The sequence below is a fragment of the Crinia signifera genome, chromosome 4 (assembly GCF_055691185.1).
Source record: "Crinia signifera chromosome 4, ASM5569118v1, whole genome shotgun sequence".
NCBI lineage: Eukaryota > Metazoa > Chordata > Amphibia > Anura > Myobatrachidae > Crinia > Crinia signifera.
Window position 1 is genome coordinate 193,540,596 of NC_139220.1, and position 20,735 is coordinate 193,561,330.

Consider the following 20,735-nt stretch of genomic DNA (forward strand, 5'->3'; position numbering starts at 1 on the left):
TTTTAACCACATGCGATTGCTCGAATACAATTTGCGGGTGGTGGGGCAGAGGGGACAAATTCAGCGGCGTTGGGTTTGGGGAGAGAGGGCCGGAGGGAATGATAGCAGCGTACCTGCTGGTATCCTCAGTCCCCGTCCCGGATCAGCAGGTGGCGGAGTACTGTAGCGCTAGCAGTAGTGCTTGCGGGCGGCAGGGGTCAGCGGTGGCAGGAGAATTATTTAAAACACTGGGCTGTTCTGTGATTGGTTGAGAGAGCTCAACCAATCACAGGGCAACAAATCTGGCGCAACTGCTGACCCCCCGCCACCCGCAAACGCTGCTGCTAGCGCTACACTACTCCACCGCCCCCTGCCCGCCCTCTTCCAGCACCCGATGTGCCATCGGAAGATGGCATGCAACATCGGGTGCTGAAATTTTGCATCCAAAAATGCGATCAGATTTGATGGACATCGTACTTCGATGTTGCATCGAATCCCATCGCATAAGTGTATGGGCAGCATAAGCCCTGACCACCACTGCTGTGTGATCACGCAGCCCTTTGCAATATGGATGCACCATTATCCAATAGATATAGCACGTGTCCTTGTATATCAATTCCTATTTCCCTATAGATGGTAGGTGTGCGAACAGGGCTTTCTTACCTCTATATTACATAGTTTGTTCTATTATTGATGTGTCCAATCGTCAAGCGCACCATGGCTGATAATTGGTTTGTTTGTCTAATGATGAGTTTTATTGTACAGTGTATGAGGCGCCTTTAGTAATATTTATATCCCAAATCACTTAGTTTGATTCAAAGGAAATTAAGTTATTGTAAACACATTACCTTAGTATCTTATTGATTTTCAGAATACTGAAATATCACCAACAATTAAGCTTCCAACAATAAAAAGTGAACATGCTATGCTTGCTGCTTAAAATTTCAGATACACAAAAATGTTTACCCTGCTCTCTTTACAACCCTAAAATGAGTGTACTCTCATAAATATGAATCCCACTATAATCAAAACTTCACTTTTGGGTGGATATTATTGAGCTACATTTTAATGCAAGATTCTGTAGTGCATTATTTATTTATTATTTATTTATTAACAGTTTCTTATATAGCGCAGCATATTCCGTTACGCTTTACAAAGGGGACAGTGATACAACAAACAGGGTATTTACAGACAGTCAAAATGTAGGAGGGCCCTTCTTGCAAGCTTACAATCTATAGGGAAATAGGCATTGATACATAAGGATAGATACTGTATTCTTTATTGCATCGATTCCACCAGATGCAATAAAGAATACAGGCATTACATAACCAATAGCCACCTCATCAGAGAGGGCTATTCTGTAACCTACCAGCTGTGTGTTGTCTGGAAGGGAAGGGGAGGGGAGGATGACTAAGTGGAAACTTGTGGGGGTCCATATCCTGTGTACTCCTTGCCTGTGCTGCACTGTAGTCAGTAGGCCACATGCACAAAGAAAGTGGCTAAGCCACAAGGGGAATCTGAGTGACACATATGAGATGAGTGTATAGCTGGAAATGTGGAGGTGAGGGTGGAGAGACACAATGGGATGGGAATATTTAAGTTCTACACGCAAAACCCTCTGAGGCACTTATGTATTATATAGCTTCCCTTCTGGACTTGTAACTTGGTGGGACTGCTATGCTATTACTGTTGCCTGTCCTTGTGTTTCCCTCCTATATCCCTATAGATTGTAAGCTTGTAGCCGGGCTCTCCTACCTCCAAGTCTGTCTGTCTGTTATCCAGTTTGTTTTATCACTGTCTACTATTAGCGCAACAGAATCTGCTGCGCTATACAAGAAATTGTAAATAAATAAATGATTTGATGGCTGGCGACAGAAAGACATGGTGGGGATGAGGTTGGAGATACAGGTGATACACACAAAAGGATTAAGCAGTAACTATAAGGAGTGAGTCTGCACAGAAGGTGGTGAGGCTGGAAAGACAAAGAAGGGTTAAGACAATTGTCAACCAGGCTGTACCTACATAGAAGGATATTAGACCCCAAAAATATGAGTGTACTTGGCCCCAAGATTTCTGATGCCAGCCCTGAGCATCAATAACTTGCACTACAATGCGCAAAACAAAAGTGTTTATTCAGTTATAGTGTGTACACACGGGGCAATATGGCTTCCGATGTTGCCGATATAGTGAACATCGGAAGCCATATCGCATGCTTTTTTAGGGCTTGCGAGCCTGAGGCACTGCCGATGCGTGCTCCCGTGTGAGTGCAAGTGGGCAGTCAGATAGAGAGGGCAGGCAAGACTATATAGTGCAGATCTGCACTATATAGTCTAAATTGTGCCACTGACTGCATGCCGTGCGATGCGAGTCCCGATGCGATCTGATCTGATCGTAAAGCTACCGCGTGTGTACACACCATTACTCTTTCATTGCCTTAAATATTTATCAAACTGTTTATTTACAAGACATAAATTTCCTTTAATTTTGGTGCAAACATAAAGCACTGATTAAGAGACATAAAACAGTTCCAGTATTGTAACCTTACACAGTCATGACATTTCACAGGTTAAAGTCCTATACCGAACATTGTTTTCAGATAACAGACAACATAGATTAACTGCAGAATTTTCTCTTTATCCCCATAGCTCTGACTTTATAATTTTCTGGCAAACTGCATTAAATAGTGATTTGCTGATCGTTAACTAGTCCTAATCAGCCATTCACCATATCCCTGCCATCCAGGGTAGGCAGTCTGCTGGAAAAAAAAAAAAAAGCTGCATTGCGAAAGTCTTGTAGTCGTCTCTGCAGATGTCCGCAGTGTGGCTTACAGACAGCAGAGAGTGGTGTGCACTCCCTCTCTGCATAGCCTCCTAGTACAGGGAGACACTACGCAAGTAACCATTGTGTCTGTGATTCACAGCTGCCTTCCAATAACCATTTCCCTATGTCTACATATTACATTTAAGTTTACAACGTCTATGCTTTTATAATGCAGCTATTAATGTAATGGTTTTATTGAGCTCACAAGATGCCATGAGTATATCACCTGTAAATAAAATGCTTTGTCAGTTATAAAAATCAAATAAATGTGGTAGATAATTACAGTATTTATGTCCAAGTCCTTGCATTAGGAATCCATTGTTATTTACTGTATTATTGCTTGTCAGATATAAAGCAGCAATGTGGGAAAATGTAATACAAATACTGTAATACACAATAGATAAACATTATAAGGTTTTATATTTGTATTAAAGTAAAGCTAAAATGAATGGACTAAATCCTGAATACCATCTTCCCAACTGCGTCTATGTATCGCCTTATACATTTATTTATTTACAGTTTCTTATATAGCGCAGCATATTCCATTGCACTTTACAAATGGAAACAGTGATAAAACAAACTGGGTAGTAACAAACCGACATACAGATGTAGCGCCCCTCATTCAGCCGGGGACTGGCGGTCGCGCGTCCCCTTCCGACAGAGCCCATTGACTCCTTCGATGCCTCTACGCAGTTCCTTCGTTGTTGCCCCCGCACCCCCCCCTAAACCCTGCCTAAAGCGAGATCCCTCGGAGCTGCAAAACTGGAACGCTCGCGCATCCCAGTCAGTTGGAGCACCTCTCCGCCGGCGATCGCCATGGGAACATCTGTAGAGGTAGGAGGGCCCTGCTCACATTCTTACAATCTATAGGGATAATAGGAGGGACAGTCCCATCAGATTGCAAGACAGTCCTGATCGGATGCAATTAGATATACAGTATGTAGAAAAATGGGGCTTGAATATCTTGTGTAACTGGGCCGGTGATGGACATTTGATTGATGGATTGTTACACAGCTGTATGGCAGTTAGCTAGATACAAATTTAGTACAGGTACTATACTCGTATGATATTTTCTGTATGTGTAAGGGCTGTGGGGTGAATGTCAGGCTGTATACCAGGGGTTCTCAAAACTATTTTTCTATGGAACCCCATCAGACAATCAAAATTATTACAGGACCCCAGCAAGTTCCAATGGAATGGCAACCACACAGTCAGCAGTTCGCAACTGTAAAGCAGCATTGAGGAGGCACAAAACAGAAGCAAAGTGATCACTTAATTTCTTACACAATTTAAGAGACAAGCACCAGGGGTAAGCTTCAATATTGACATGAATATATTACTCTAAAAGCTGTGAAGGCTTTCGGGATGGCAGGGGAAGGCAAAAAAAGATGTAGGAGACAAGACAGGTAGTAAATGACAGGCAAAAGCAGTGGGTGGCAGGGAGAGGCTGAGGTTGGCAGTGGTAGAGAAGCTCCCAGGACATGGGTTAGGCCTGCTGCCTACCTATGGGTATCTGCATGTAAAGGAGGGAGACAAGAGTACAATCTGCTGGTGGTAGTGGCATCAGCAGAGAATGCTGGGCAGGACAGGAGAGGGAAAAGCAGAGGACTGGGGTGGGGGGCAAAGCTGTCTGATGACTCCTCAGATCTCTAAAGGCAGCCATAGTGCGAGATATCACATGCTAGGGATGGATAGCTTAAAACTGAGCCAGCTCTTTGACCCGGCTCTATTAAATGAGCCAGGTGAGCTGTGAGCCACTTGGAGTGAGCGGTGGATCTTCCTGAGAGAATGTTCTTCACAGAGTGTGATTTATTGGAAGAACTGACACTCCAGGAACAAGCGGCGGTTCCTGGAGCGAGACAGTTCTTCCAATCAATAACACTCCATGAAGAACCATCATACAGAAAGAACTGCCGCTGAGCCGCTCACTGTTTACAGTTCCAATCACTGACTGTGAAGAACCATCTCGATCTGTGTGGTGCACTGCACACTGTCCCTGCATGCCTGTACAGCAGCCTCCACCCCCCCCCGCCCCTCCAAGGCTCTCTGGAATAATAGTGGCACATAGGCATAGGCACTTATGTGCCACTATTATTACACACTTGTAATACGTGTGTAATAATAGTGGCACATAAGTGCCTATGCCTATGTGCCACTATTATTGCAGTGCGTCATTCAAAAGACCCGGTTCTTTTTTCCGTGAGCTGAACCATTCAGAGTTGATCACCTCTATCACATGCCATACCTCGCATGTGATCCCACGGGAGCTCACCCGGCAACTTCTGGGAGGTAGGATCGCATAACATACATTGTATGCAGTCATTTGCCATACAATGTATCTCATGCAAACTAGTAGGGGCTACGACAAATATTAATGCAGTCAATGGATATGCAACTGTGAACACGCCTCACATCGCAATCACAGGTAAACAACGTGTGATGTGTCACTTTTTATGCGATCCGGTGCAGCAATGCATCGGAATCGCATCAGTGGATCTATTGACCTTTAGGCTCCTTGGATCACTGACTGAGACAGCAGAGAAGACATCAGCCTGACGGTCCGCAACATGGGCTTGCTGCCGCCGCCCCCCCCTTCATGAGATTTTCACAAACCACTTTGGGGTCAGGACCCAGAGTTTGAGAACTGCTGCTTTACACTTTAACAACGATGCAGTAAACGGCATGATAATAAACCATGTCATTCATTTTTCTATCCTAAGTATTTAGAAATTTGAAAATTCCCAACACGAAAAGAAGAACACTTTAGGCTGCAATCTATTCTACTCAGACATCCCATGAAAATTGCTTGAACAAGCTGCTTTTTGGTATGAAAAAATAAATAAACAAAAAAGAAAAAAAAGCTGAAATAAGCATTGTTTGTTAGATTTCTATTGAGAAATACTTTCTAGGTTACAAAAGACTCACTATTAATTAAAACAACCATCATCTTTATCACTGATACCTAAAGAGATTTAAAGTAAATCTGCATTCTATAAATGATACTCTATCTTGAAGGCAAACTAGAGCAAAACAAGATTGCCGATGGTGAATACAACTACAGTATGCCGTTCTCTACAACGGAGCCCATGACTCGCGCAGCTGTGGGGTAAAGGGAGAGACTCTGGCCAGGAATATTTCTGTATAGACTATGTACGTATGTTCTCCTTATACGTGCATGGATTTCCTTTAGGTGCTCGGTTTTACTTCTACAGAGGAAAGAAAAAAAGAAAGTGAGAGAGTGTTTTATCTGTCCAATCTGTCAGGTTGGAACAAAAGTCTGGTAATGTATGGAAAAAAGTGACAGTCAACCATTTGTGTCCAAATGCTGGAAAATGAATAAAAAACAATTGATTGGATGAATTTCACAAATGTGTCTATTGGATGCTTTCCAGCATTTGGGATCTAATGGTTGATTGTCTTTAGCAAGTATACATTAACAGATTTTTGTTTGAACCTGACAGATTAAAAAGATAATTCTTCAGGTGTGTACCCAGCTTTAGAATCATAAATATAAATATTCAAAGACTAGCACATTTTCCTCTACATCGCTCCGTGTGTAGTGGCATGGCTATCACCCTGGTGATGAATATCCAGCATGCTGGATAAATCTATAATTGCCGTTCTCAGGCCAGTGTTCTCATGGAGAACACTAGCCTGGAGAGATCGCTCAGCAACACATCACTGTGCAGCTTGACTATAATACAGAAGTGGTGTCTAGGACAATGTTGCTGCTGAAGCAGTAAATGCCCATAATGTGCCACGAGCTGTGCATCTGGAGCAGAATGAGGAGTGCTATTCTCAGCTGTGGCAGGTGGGGGGCTGAATGAAGTCCTGAGGTGCGGACAGAGCCGCCTCTTGGCAGGCCTGGTTATGCGGGGGCGATGGGATTTGGCCTTTGTGATATTTATTGTAACACATTGATTCTGCAGCACAGAAGAGAATGCTGACAACCTTATGGGCCATAATACTAATTAGACTTAAGGTGCCCATACACTTATACAATTTCAACCCATCTGGCCTATAAAATCGAGTAAGAGCGCCATATTGTAGGAGTTTACCTCTGGATTTGATGCGTGGCCCCATGCACATCTCATCTGATTTGGAGAACACCATAGCTGCCACAAGGATTTGTCAGTCCCTGTTGCAGTGAATGGCATCGCATACGATACATACTGTAGTATGCAAAAGCAACGCATAGAGTATCATATGTGCACTCCCATATGTGATAACTTGCAGTAATACAAGATCTGTGCAAATCACATAAATGCATTGATTTATAAAAGTATTTTGCATATGTGTTTTATCTCCATATCAAGCGCTGTGTATGTATGCTCTATGATTGGACAGTCTAAAAGTGCAGAGAACTATTGAACTGTTGTGAGAACAGCCCTGTGCAGTTTGCAATGGATGCATTCTAAAGGTGTGTACACACGGTCAGATGTGCCTTAAGATGCGATCCACGATCCGATCCGATCGGGATCGGATCGCAAGGCACATCCGATTTGCATACAATCTTGACTATATAGTGCAGATCTGCACTATATAGTCAAGGCAGCCAAGATTTTCTGGCTTGCGATACGTGAACGCGCATCGGGATCAGATCGGGATCGCAAGGGTTAAAACCCTTGCGATCTGCATCCGATTCTGATCCGATGTTGACTATATCGTCAACATCGGAAAAGAAATCGGACCGTGTGTACACACTATTACACCTACATTTATGGCATTATCTGAGTTAATCTGCAGTGCCGGGCGTGCTGCAGTTAAGGCAGACCTGGCACTCACATCCAGTGTCAAAGCCCTACTTTATGTGGATTTCTGCTCACATCTCAGGAGAATAAGTGCATCCATGAGCTAGTCACCCAAAAACAATTGAATAGCTCTTGATCACTTTAGATAATAATTAAATTGCCCATGTAAAAAGTATAGTCTTCTAAAATGAACTGAAACAGAGTTTGGAAGTGAAGGATAGCACTGATATCTCAATAGAAGACAAAGATTGGACTCAGTGTTAACAAAAGTATTTGGAGAGCGCTTGAGAGCAAGTCAATCTTTAAAATGAGACTGTGAGAGTAGTACTAGGCTTATATAGTGTGCAGAGTGGGGTTTAATTCTTGCAGCTAAGCATGAAAACTAAGTGCAATTGCATGGATTACAATTCTATAGTAATATATTTCTATTGGATTTGAAATTGTGCTTCCCATTCATGGGTTAACAGCCTCATTGGCCCAAACAACACTATTTGTCCCCTCCTCTATCCGCAGGCAGGTACAAACACTCCCCAAATCAATTTTCTTTGCTTAGGTCAACACATTGTTCAAGACAAAGCTTCATTTACTTTCAACAAATATTGGGTAGGATGCAGGTGTGAAATAAATCAAATCTAAGTGGACTCAAATTGCCTTTTTCCATTGCAGTTTCATCAACTGTGGTCAGATATGATGTCAGGCTTCATTTAAAGGAGACAGTCTTTTCTTCTGCCTGCATATCTGAGCTGAGAGTGAATAAAGATGGAAGACATGAGTGGCACATACTGCGCTCTCTCTATCTGCAGTGAATGACAGCTAGATCTCGATCACAAGAGAGCTTATTAAAAAGGGAGATCAAATGTAACTCATGTCTCCAAACAATGACTGGCAGCAGGTCAATAAAGTTGACCTATCCCTATGAAAAGCACACCAATATATAACTTTACAGGGAAATATTCAAGCAATTTAATATTGTGTGATTTATAGCTGGATAATTCTATAAATGACTTATATAACATACATTAATCACAACACTTTTGACCATATTGTTTAAAAACAGCTCTTTATATAAACTGTTTATAACACACCGGTTGTTCATTTACAGGAGAGTTACAGTTAAAAGGAGTTGAGTTTCTCAATCCTATTTCTGAATGGTTTAATCATAAGGTTTTTGTTTGGCCTGATGTAATAATAGATGCTTTTAAATTACTCCGTAATGTTAATTAGATTATGTGTCAGCCTTCCCCAAAGTAGGATCTCTGTTGTTTTGGTATTAGGCCTCTTGCCGTCAGGTAATTAGAAGAATTAGCATATAAATAGAGGCAGGTGACCTCAGAACACTGCTCTTCATCACTTCCTATTGTATATGTTTACTTCACATTTTTATATTGAATCAAATTATACAACAAATATTTGTTTACAAAATTTCTTTAGGATTGATTTATAGTGTTAAAAGGGGCAAATGAACCACAAAAATGTAAATGCAGCACTAGGAAGATAAAATATATAGTCAAGTACTAGTTCCACATTTAACCATAACTCTGTTAAAAACTAAAATATTAGATCCCCATACTACAACTGATGCTGCTCCTCCCAGGTCTTTAGAAGTGTATCTTGATAAAATGTCACACAGGTCATACAATTGTAATCCTCCAACCTACCCCCCCCCCCCCCACACACACACCCATATAGGAACCAACCAATACACATAGTTCTGGTTTACACCTCTGTGTATTGGTTTGTTACCATTCCTAACCGTTACATATCGGTGTAATGGTTAGGAACAAACCAATGCACAGGGGCGTAAGTCAGAACCATGCGGGTCCCAGGGCAACACTTTGAAGAGGCCCTGCCCCAATACGTCTAAAAAGTAATCTCTTCACAGGGGATGCTCATTTTATACCCCAGGGTTGTGTTCTCTTTTTATGAAAAATTATTTGTATTGCATATCGACACAAAAAAACAGCTAACGGCATATAAAAATATGAAAAGGTTTCAAAACCAATAATGTAACATACGACAAATCAACAAAACACACAAACTATTTGGTGGACCTTAGATAAATTGTGCAAACTGACTTAAGGTGCCCACACACGCACCGATCCCGGCGTGCGTTGTGGGCTTAACTAGCACACATAGCATTGCATCGTATGCCTTGTGCATACGATGTGCATGCGATGCGATGCTATGCTAGAAAAAGCTAGTACAAAAAGTATGTGCAGCACATACTTTTTGTACTGTGCGATGAGGTGCCGCAGGAGCGCGCACCCCATCGTACAGCATCGCACCGCCGGGATCGGTGCGTGTGTGGGCACCTTAACTCTGTTAACAGATTTTAATTAACGCAAGCTACAATCATGTCACCTCTTGTTACTTCACTATAAAATCTCATATCTCCTTACTTAATGGAGGCAGAGATTTGTATGTATAGTTACTGAAGCGGCTATATAATAAACATGTTGCCAATAGAAACAAATCAGATTCAGTGTATCATTTTCTAGGATGCAATAGAGATAATAAGGATAATGTGATTGGTTGTTAGGGGCAACAATTCCACTATTTATTTTTAGAAGCTGTAGTAAAGCTACTCATTGGTGCTCAGTTTGCTTACTATGTATTCCTACACTTAAAAAAACAAAAACAAATCTGAGTGATGTGTAAAATGAATGCATACTGCAATCACCCATTAGTAATTCTGTGGGCTCTCAATTAGGGATGGGTAATCATATGATGTTTCATCGGTAACATCGGATTTATGGTTCCAATGTTCGATGTTTAACTCTGCAATGTTGAGGATCCAATGTTTCATCACCATCGCAAGATTTCTCCCCCCGATGTTTTTCTCAATCTTCCAATGTTTTTTCTTTTGTGTGTCAATGTGTGCTGCTTTGAATGCTTTGCAGCCAGCTCACACTCTCCTTGATTTATATTCATTAAAAACTTAAGAGACTGATAAAAAAACATTAACAAACATGACAGTATCACTGCTGGCTGGGCTTTCATATGTGTGTGTGTGGCTGCTGCTGTGGGTGGTAGCTGACAGTGAAAGACAGTCTGGCCAGCCATTCAGCAGCAGCACACAGGACAGCCCCACCCCTGCCTCACTGCAACTGGTGCTGTTAGTGAGTCACTGGTTGCTATGATGTCTGGCTCTGCAGCTTTTGGGAAAATTTGGGGGCCAGTTTGAAAGTATGCTGGACTGGAGTCTCCTCTTCCCCAATTTTTGTTATTCCCCTCCCAGTTTTTATTTTGATTTATCCACCTGTATTGTGAGGCCCATGATTTATGTACCTCAATAGTAGATTCCTATTTTGCCACAAAGAGTTTTTTTTCAATGTACTATGTGATTGTTCTATGTAGTATGTTCTATGTTGCACTGTGTGTACAGTTTTTTTGTTATTTTCTATGATCAACATAAGTTATTAGCCTGTTGCTACAGGTAAAAATCTAGGTAAAAACAGCAGATTGTGAGTTGTTGCAATAAAGTTTTGATAGTTAATGCTTCATGTTTTTTTCCTTCAGTAACAAATTTGATTTACCACAAAACATGAATCATATATCCATTGTTTGTGTGTGTATAATGGGCCCCATACATCAGCAATCACAATTTATGGATTTTCAGATATTGGGATATTTTGGCCAGATAAATGGATTTTCAGATCTATCCGACTTTGCCCACACATTACAGATTTTTTCAGTGATCGGCAGATTTTTCCATCTAAAGATTGCATCTTCATATCTGGAAATTGCCCAATCGATTGTCATTTCAGCTGTTCATAATGTAAATAGATGAAGAAAACTAATTGGGAATGCCCACACATCTAAAAAAGATCTGCAGATAATACCAGATTATTAAACATGTTTAAAAACCTGATTAAGCAATCGATTGGCGATTGTGATTGGGATTGCCAAAAGGGGGAGCCCACACATCTAAAATTAATTGTGGCAATCATCTCCATATCTGAAAATTGTCACAATTAATTGCTGATGTATGGGGCCCTTAACTGTAAGCCTCCAACAAGATAAACTTAATAGAGGGATTATTTATCATTTCAGAAGCTTATTAGTGTATTATATGCTTTGGTAACCAGTTTATTTAAAAAAATATCGAAACATCGGTTAACATCGGATTCACAGTACCAATGTTTAGGTCTAAATGATGTTTTGCAACCAATGTTGAAAAACATCATTTGATCGATGTTTTCTTTCGATGTCCCATCCCTACTCTCAATACATGATAGAAACTTTGAAACATATCAAGGGTTTTTACAAGGTACATAAGGGAAACATTCTTCACAGATGTATTTGAACATTAGGACATGCCCTGAGACTGGAGGGGGAGAGAGATACTAAAGAAGTGTAAAAATGACTGTAAACAAATGGTAGTAGCTAAAAAAAAAGTTTAAAAAATAGATGAATCGATTGTGTAATCCCTTCCCTAGTTTAACAATTCTCCAATCTTTGCATTATAAATATAGTTCAGAGATTTGCAGATCATTTTCAGCTAATACAGATTGGCTGAAAGGCTCATCATTTTATTAGCAACAGCTGGCAAATCTGCCAATTGTTACCACACGCTAGTAATCTAGTGATCTGTGAAACTACCTTTACCAACTCAAATACATTTATAGTCGGAATCTGCATTCTGTACACAACAGATTTCTTTACACAATCATTGTCAAAACCCCAACTGATTGCTGAATTGCCGTAAGGGGCATACAAACATTGAGATGTGTTTTGTCCCTCTGCTGAGCGTTCTAGGGAAGGACGACTTCCCTTGAACGTCCCAGTTGCTAGATCGCCCATACAAACGTAGCGATGTGTATGGGTGATCTGTGCTAACCAGTGTCCTGGTTAGCAGAGGCCAGGAATTTGACTTTGAGGAGTATTCAATGTTTTTTGAGAGTCTGGCTCACCGCTCACTGTTCTGTGTCCCTGTGATCTCGCTGAAGTGCTCGGCACTTTTTCTTATCTCCTCATTTCTGACTTGCGTGTTCCTCGCATTTGTGGACTTGTATTTTTTTACAAAGGTGTAAATGTTTTGTTCAGTATTTATTTTACAACAAATGGCTGTGTGACTATTTTAATTAGGTTTGTGCAGACGGGTGTATTTTGTTCTGTTTGGCCTTTATCCTTGTGTTGTGCTTTTAGCATTGTTTCTTTGCCCTGTGTTTTTATTTAATTTATTTTATAATTGTTAGCGTGTTTAAAAGCCTGTTTGGGGGTTAGGTGAGGAAGAAGAGAGGAAGCATGGGAAATTACTAGGAGCATTCCAAAATGATTTCTTATTGGTTACCATTAAAATAACTTATTAAATTCCAAATAAATTAATATAGAAGTACAGCATTATGGCACTTGCAATAAATACATTAAAGTACATTTTTTTTAATTTATGAGCCATAAAAAAACAAAAAAACAACAACTTTAACAAAGATAGCCCTACAGTTCACCTAAAAAAGATGCCGAGGGAAAAATGGAGAACATCTCTAAAAAAAGAAACCAGCAGGACTCGCAATTTGTGCATTGAATACACTTTTTGAGAGAGACACTAAAATCCCCATTGAACAGACATGGGGAGAAGTGCAGGGTGAACTGAGTTAGCTTCGCAAAATATTTTTGGAGAAGCAACAGAGCTGAATACAGGGAAGCACAAAATAGGAGAGAAAAGTTCACTACTCTCCAAAAAACATGCACACTCACCGTTATTTACGGCGACATAGGAGCATTGAATACATGTCTAGATCTTTACTACATGTAGTCAAGTCTAGTCAGGCGATTGAGACACATGTGCCCGCACATCGCAGTCACTCATACATACGGAGCGATCCGTGCTCTATTTCTAAGCAATCTAGTCAGATCGCTTAGAAAATGGGCTAAAATCGCTCCATGTGTATGCCCCTTTAAGAAAGTAGTATCCTTAGAAGCATAAAGATATTGGGCCTTATTTTGGTTCATTCTTTCTGACAAAATCCTTCTTAGATGGACAAAACCATGTGCACTGCAGGGGGGGCAGATGTAACATGTGCAGAGAGAATTAGATTTGGGTGAGTTATTTTGTTTCTGTGCAGGGTAAATACTGGCTGCTTTATTCTTACACTGCAATATATATCTCACTTTGAAGTAAAACCCCACCCAAATCTAATTCTCTCTGCACAAGTAACACCTGCCCCACCTGCAGTGCACATGGTTTTGCCCATCTAAGAAGGATTTTGTCAGAAAGAATGAACCAAAATAAAGCCCATTGTAACAAAAGAAATAGGGATGAAATAAGATTTGTGGTTAACAAAAGGTAAAAGGTAAAGGCAGACTAGATGTTCCAAGTGGTTTTTATCTGCAGTCACACTCTGTGTTGCTATGTACCTATTACTTGTCATCTAATTGATGACATTTAGATGACAAGTAATAGGTCCATCCATCCATTATGTAAATTCAGGTTCAATTTTCTATAGTTCTGACTAATTGACTTTTCGCCCACTGCAATCCTTATTTAACTTTAACATTTCATATTGTGGGGCAGATGTATGAATTTGCGTTATGAGGGAGAAGCTGTCCCTGCTGCTGGCTTCAGGCTGTGCAGAAGATATCGCGGGAGTAGCACATCAGATGTCTGCTCCAGGGAACATAGCTGAAAGTTTACGCTTCCCTGCTTCGGCGGACAAGATGATAATATATCTGGTCGATGTCCCTTCCTGCTTCTCCTTGTTAACGAGGCAAAGCAGGAAGTGTTATAGCGGCGCAATGAGAACCACTATAATACATCTGCCCCAGTGTATTTTCTAAATGAAAACATTTACATTCTTTAGGCCTTTCACTTTGATGTCAAATAAATATGTCTGTCCAAAGATATCTTCTAGTAGAAAATCTTTCATTATATTTTTTGGGGCAGTTGCCTCTTAACTTTATCAAGCATTATTATAATAGTGATAAATGAAGAGGTAACCGATGAAGTTATGTAACAATTTAATGAAAAATGTGTTGGATAAATGTGTAATGATCTAGAGATTATAGTAACAATGTTATTTTACATGTGAAAGTCTATTGCTAATATATTTTTGGAATAAACATGCTACATTATGCCCAATTCTTAAGTTGTAATATGTTAACTTTAACACTGTTCTAAACATAACACTTTATCCACTTGCCTCTTAAATTGTTTAACATTTGGGCAGCACAGTGGTTGGGCTTGACTGCCTCACAGTCCAGATATCATGAATTAAATTAGTGACTGTGTGGAGTTTGTATGTTTCCATCTTTGTTTGCATTAGTTTCCTTCTATTTTTCCAAAAACGTACTGGTAGGTTAATTGAATTCTGTTCAAATACATATACTTTATGTATGTGCAATTGTATGTTCTGGAATTTAGACTGTAGGCTCTTATGGAGTAGGTTATTAATATGAACGACAACACTGTAAAAAAGAAACAATAATTATTATTATTTTTGATCGGCTGAAACTTTTTTTAATCTAAAGCTAATTTTTTTTTGGGGGGTGGAATTGCCATTGCGGACTTATATTATATAAACTGCATTTTGTAAATGAAAAATCTTTTTTACTTATTTGAACAGGTCAGCTATGCAAAGGTTAAAAACAAGTGTCTTTTATAGCCAAAAACTTTTTAGAAGGGAACTATTGATTACTACTCCAGCTGACAATCTTCTACAGCATTAGTGCTTGAATGTGCAGAAATGAGAACTCACGCGGGTTTACACCGAGACAAGAAAATCAATGTGTCAGCCTGGGAAGAAATGCGGGCATAGTCCGTCACTCAGAGGGGAACACTGGTTACTGCCAAGGAAACGTTGTACAGCGCACTGTCCAACTTGTCACTGAATGCTGTTGATTTCATTGGGTAATGGAGAGGGGTAATGCACATGTCTTAACCTTACACATAATGAGTATGTACTGCTGCTGGGAAAAGCTGCACAGTAAATCTCAATGCTTTGATTTCTTGGATTAAAAAAAAAAAAGATATCAAAACATGAGACAGTAGTCACTACTTCACTGGACTATACACAAAAGATCTAGTACTGTACCATCATTCTAATATTTTTCACAATCTTTAACTTTACGTTTCTATGAGGAAGTACACTTTAACAGCTTTACAGGCTTGGTCACCTACAGTATGCTTGGAAAAATCTCTTAGAAAATTGTGTGAATCCTGATCCAGTTGTATCCGCAAGTATGCATAACCGCATAGTAGCCCCAGAGAGAGAGAGAGAGAGAGAGAGAGAGAGAGAGGACAGAAGGATCCCGCATCTGCCTCTCTCTCCAGGGCAGCACACAGTAGAATGTGTGCTGGGCCGGGGAGACTTCTACTGCAACAACCACTGTTCTCTCTTCCTACTGTCTGCAAGGGAAAGAAGGGGAGTCGGCAGCAGTACCCGTGCACCCCTCCACTCAGCGACACTAATAGTAGACCCAGTGGCCACTTCAGCTGCCTTCATTCCCAGCACTGTAACATTATAACGGCAAAGCACTAGAAAAGATACTTTTAAAATAAACCCAGACATCAAAATAGGTTCCTACTTAAACAGGTTACTGTTTAATTAAAATCTAACATCACCCAACCAAAACCAAATACAATTACAGTAGTGTTCATTCTAGCACTCGCCATCTTTGAAAACCCATGCAGTTCCTCTTCCCTGTTTGGGGTGTCGCTGTTTGCTGTAGTGCTTCTAGCACAGTGTGGTCTGTATATCAGCTCTGACATGCAAGCCAGACCTGTGCTAGAAACACAGCAGACAGCGACACCCCAGGTAGGGAAGAGGAACTGCATGGGTTTTCAAAGATGGGGGGTGCTAGAATGAACACTATTACAGCATATTCCATTCAATTATGAGAAAGGGTATGGCTAGCAATATCTTCTCAGCATTTAAGTGTAGAGTGGAGTATGGAATTATACTGTCTGTATTGCCCAGACATAACGTTGGGAGTAAAGTATTTACCAAATAACTCAGACTAAAAAATTAAGTTGTACCTCAAAAACATTAACAGATTTTTTTTCCTTGGTATATTTTGCTGTAAAACGTACAATTTTATACAAAACAAAATCCGTGCTCTGAGGTAGTTTCATTTTTAAAACGTATTACTTTTCACAGATTTGAAGGGTTGCCATTTTCTGTACAGTACCTGTAAGACTTTATGTTTTTTTTTTACTAATTATAGGCTACTAAGTTATTACCCTATTCAAATGCTTCTTGTTTTATGGAACCATTGTTGCCAACAGAAATCCCAGGAGATCCAGTGAATGGCACCCGTGATGTAAATCTTGGCACAATATCTGCATTACTTGGTAGGAATAGTAGCAGGAGCTTGCGCGCTTGAAACAGGTTTATTCTCAGCACAACTGCTAGCAATAGCGATCACAGCTGAGGTGCAATGATAATTTTTTATTTATTTACAGTTTCTTATATAGCACAGCAGGATCTGTTGCACTTTACAATAGTAGACAGTGATAAAACAAACTGGGTAACAACAGACAGACTTGGAGGTAGGAGAGCTCTGCTGCAAGGTTACAATCTATAGGATTACAATTACCATATTTGCCGGCGTATAAGATAACTGGGCGGCCCCCCAACATTTCCACTCAAAATATAGAGTTTGTTACATAAGTGCACCCGGCGTATAAGACGACCCTCCCACTTGGAGGCATGTTTTTCAGGGGAAAAAAGTATTCTTATATGCCAGCAAATACAGTACATATTATCGTTTGTGATGAAAACTGCAATTATGGCTCAATGTTCCTTTGCTGCGGGAAAACTTGCACCCGTTTCCACAAAGAATGATGGAATTTGTATTATATTTAATGTTTTCCCTTTCTTTCCGATTTTTGGAAACAATTCGAAAATTGGAAGAGACATGGCTCAGTGAATCCACATCTTTTTTGGTGAAAACAAATTTATTTTTTTCAAACAGCCGAATCGGCAGGCGTGGATCCTGGCTGTTTCCCTTAAGAAACCAGCCAGGATTGAATAATCAAATGTCATTACCACCCTTAGGAGGAACATTTGGCTACAGCTCATGTACGTATAACAAGATCTTCCTGCCTAGCACTACAGGATTTCAGTATTGCCTGGTTTTATTAACTAGTGATTTACAACAACCACTACACTCCTCTGAGCACATTCTTCATCTCACTATTTAATCTACATCTTTTACCAGTCAGTAGGGAAAATAAATTGTAGGATATATTTCATCCATAACATTTAATATAACCTTCCCAGTGTATGGAGATAATTAATTCTAAACACTGCAGAAGTTCTAGTCAGACAAATGAGTAATTTTGGGGTCTTTTCCATGGGAAAAGATGCTCATCTAATACAATTCTAAAGGTTTTATCCTAGTTCCCTTTGAGACCTGAAAAAATACAAGTACAGATGGAGTGCTCTCCATCCAGCAGGGTGCTGGCAGTCGGATCGCCAGCCCCTGGAAGGGGATGGGCGTGCACGAGACGCACGCGCATCCCCTTCAATCGGAGCTCCGCCCGGGTCCCTGATGGTCCCCAACACCGTCCCCCACCTCTCTGCTCCACTTCCTAACCCTGGCAGGGTTCACGTCCCAGCTTGCGCGTCCCACTCAGATGGAGTGCCGGCGCTGAATGAGAGGCGCTCCATCTGTATAAAGACTAAGGGGGAATTCAGTCAGCCGTGCTGAAGCTATTCAATTAGTGGGGAATAGACTGCACTTGAGTCCCCAGCCTTAACCGTGCAGCTCATATATGTAAAAGAAAGTTTAAAGCAGAGAAGGGAAAGGGGAGACATGATAGAAACTTTCAAGTTACATAGTTACATAGTAGGTGAGGCTGAATAAAGACTTGCGTCCATCTAGTTCAACCTATGTTTATAGTAGCTTATCCCTTGTTGTATAGTATGTTCTGCTATTTTAAAGACAGATTATGTTACTTATTCGTACCCATGGATGTTTTTAACCAATAAATGTTTATCCAACCTTATTTTAAACGTATTTATAGTGTCTGCCGACACCACTTCTCCAGGAAGAGAGTTCCAAAGTTTGACTGCTCTGACTGTAAAGAATTTTTTTCTTATAGATGAACAAAATCTTTTTTCTTCTAATCTAAACTCGTGCCCTCTGGTCCTAGATTCCTTTCTAGTAGAAAAAAGGGTGTTTGACATTCCTTATATTGGTCCCCAATATATTTATAAATGTTGAGCATATCCCCCCTTAAACGTCTTTTCTCTAGTGTAAATAGTCCCAAATCTTTCTTAATAGCTTAAAGTCTCCATTCCCCTAATAAGCTTTGTTGTTCTTCTTTGGATTTTTTCTAATTATATGATGTCCTTTTTATAGTGCGGGGCCAGAACTGCACTGCGTATTCGAGGTGCGGTCTAACCAATGATTTGTACAGAGGCATAATTACTTTTGAGTCCCTAGTTTCCATGCCCCTTTTAATACATGCAAAAATTTGTTGGCTTTTTTTGTTTCTATATTACATTGAGCACTACACCCCAGTTTGTTGTCTATTTGGACTCCTAGATCCTTTTTGAGTACTGATTTACCCAATTCATCCCAGCTTAGGTTATAACTAGCACACTGGTTATGTCTCCCAAGGTGCATGACCTTGCATTTGTTCACATTGAACCTCATCTTCCACTTTTTTGCCCACTCATCTAGATTGTCAAGATCATGTCGTGACATCTTCTAAAGATTTAATAACTCTGCTTAGTTTTGTATAGTCCGCAAAGATGGATACATTGCTGAGTAACCCCATCCCTATATCATTAATAAAAATGTTAAACAAAATGGGCCCAAGAACCGAACCCTGCGGCACTCCACTTAGTACTGGTATCATATTTGATACGGCACTGTTCACGACCACTCTTTGTTCCCACAGCAAGTTCCCGACCCATCTACAGAAATGTGCCACTTATGTCCTCCATTGTATTTATCAACCTCTTGTGTGGTACTGTGTTGAAGGCTTTAGCAAAATCTAGGAAAATCACATCTACAGCATTTCCATTATCAAGGTTTTTGCTAACCTCTTCATAGAAACCAAGTAGATTAGTTTGGCATGAACGATTTTTCACGAACCCATGCTGGTTATTACTGAGTAAACTATGAAGGTCTAAATATTCCTGGATACCATTTCTTAAAAATCCTTCAAATAGTTTACCCACTATTGATGTTAAACTAACAGGTCTGTAATTAGCGGGATCCTCCCTTTTTCCTTTTTTGAATAATGGCACTACCTCTGCTATTCAAGGGATTTAACAGGTACAGGTGGGAGACATTCTTTACAGGAAGAGGAGCAGCAGAACAAGAGGACATGCACTGAAACTAGAGGGATGAAGATTCAGGGGAAATTTGAGGAAGAATTTCTTCACAGAAAGGGTAGTGGATAAGTGGAATAGTCTCCCATCAGAGGTTGTAAAGGCAAATACAGTAGAGAAATGTAAACATGCTTGAGATAGGCATATTCATATCCTTACAAAGAAATAAGGAACAATAATGGTTTGAGGTAACATGTTTAAAAAAGGAGCAGACTAGATGGGCCAAGTGGTTCTTATCTGCCATCAAATTCTAGGTTTCAAATTAAAGAAATTGAGTCATGTATGAAAAAAAGCTATAGTGTCTACATTTTACATAGGATCGGTGGGTTTCCACACTGGAATTCTTGGCGGTATTCTGTATTTTTTTTTAAATACAGTATTATTATTGCTTTGTATAATAGGAAACATGTCTGATATAATATTGAGTAGAAGAAATTTTTACAACAGAGCACAGACAACCATTTAATTATGCATATAAATACCCCCAATAACTAAGTGTAAAGCACACAGAATCTTGCAGCTTGTATCAGCTCTTTTGCTAATTACCAATTACAGTGACAAAAGGGGCAAAAGACAACAATGAATCTGTATAGAACAGAATGAAAGGAGAAAATGTGATCCCATTGATAACATCCCTCCATTAACAATAGCTGATCCATATCAAGATTATGGCAGGATCATAACTCCCTAGATGGTGGGGACACTCATAACCCACAGTAACATATTTTGTGCAATATTTTGCTTTTAAACTGAAAACGAATGACCAAACTAATGCTGCGGAGATGAAGGTGCTCTACTCCATTCAATTGTTTTGCTCTTCTACAGAGAAATCCACTTACAGCAGATGTATTAAATGTCTTATTACAAGAGCTGGATTAGTGGAAAAACCTGAACTACAAAG

At 40.1% G+C, this 20,735-nt stretch overlaps 1 protein-coding gene across 1 annotated transcript in view; it reads right to left on the minus strand.

Annotated features, from left to right (window-relative positions):
• EXOC4 (exocyst complex component 4) overlaps window positions 1-20,735 on the minus strand; it is a 399,783-nt gene that overhangs the window by 127,677 nt on the left and 251,371 nt on the right. The window lies entirely within an intron of this gene.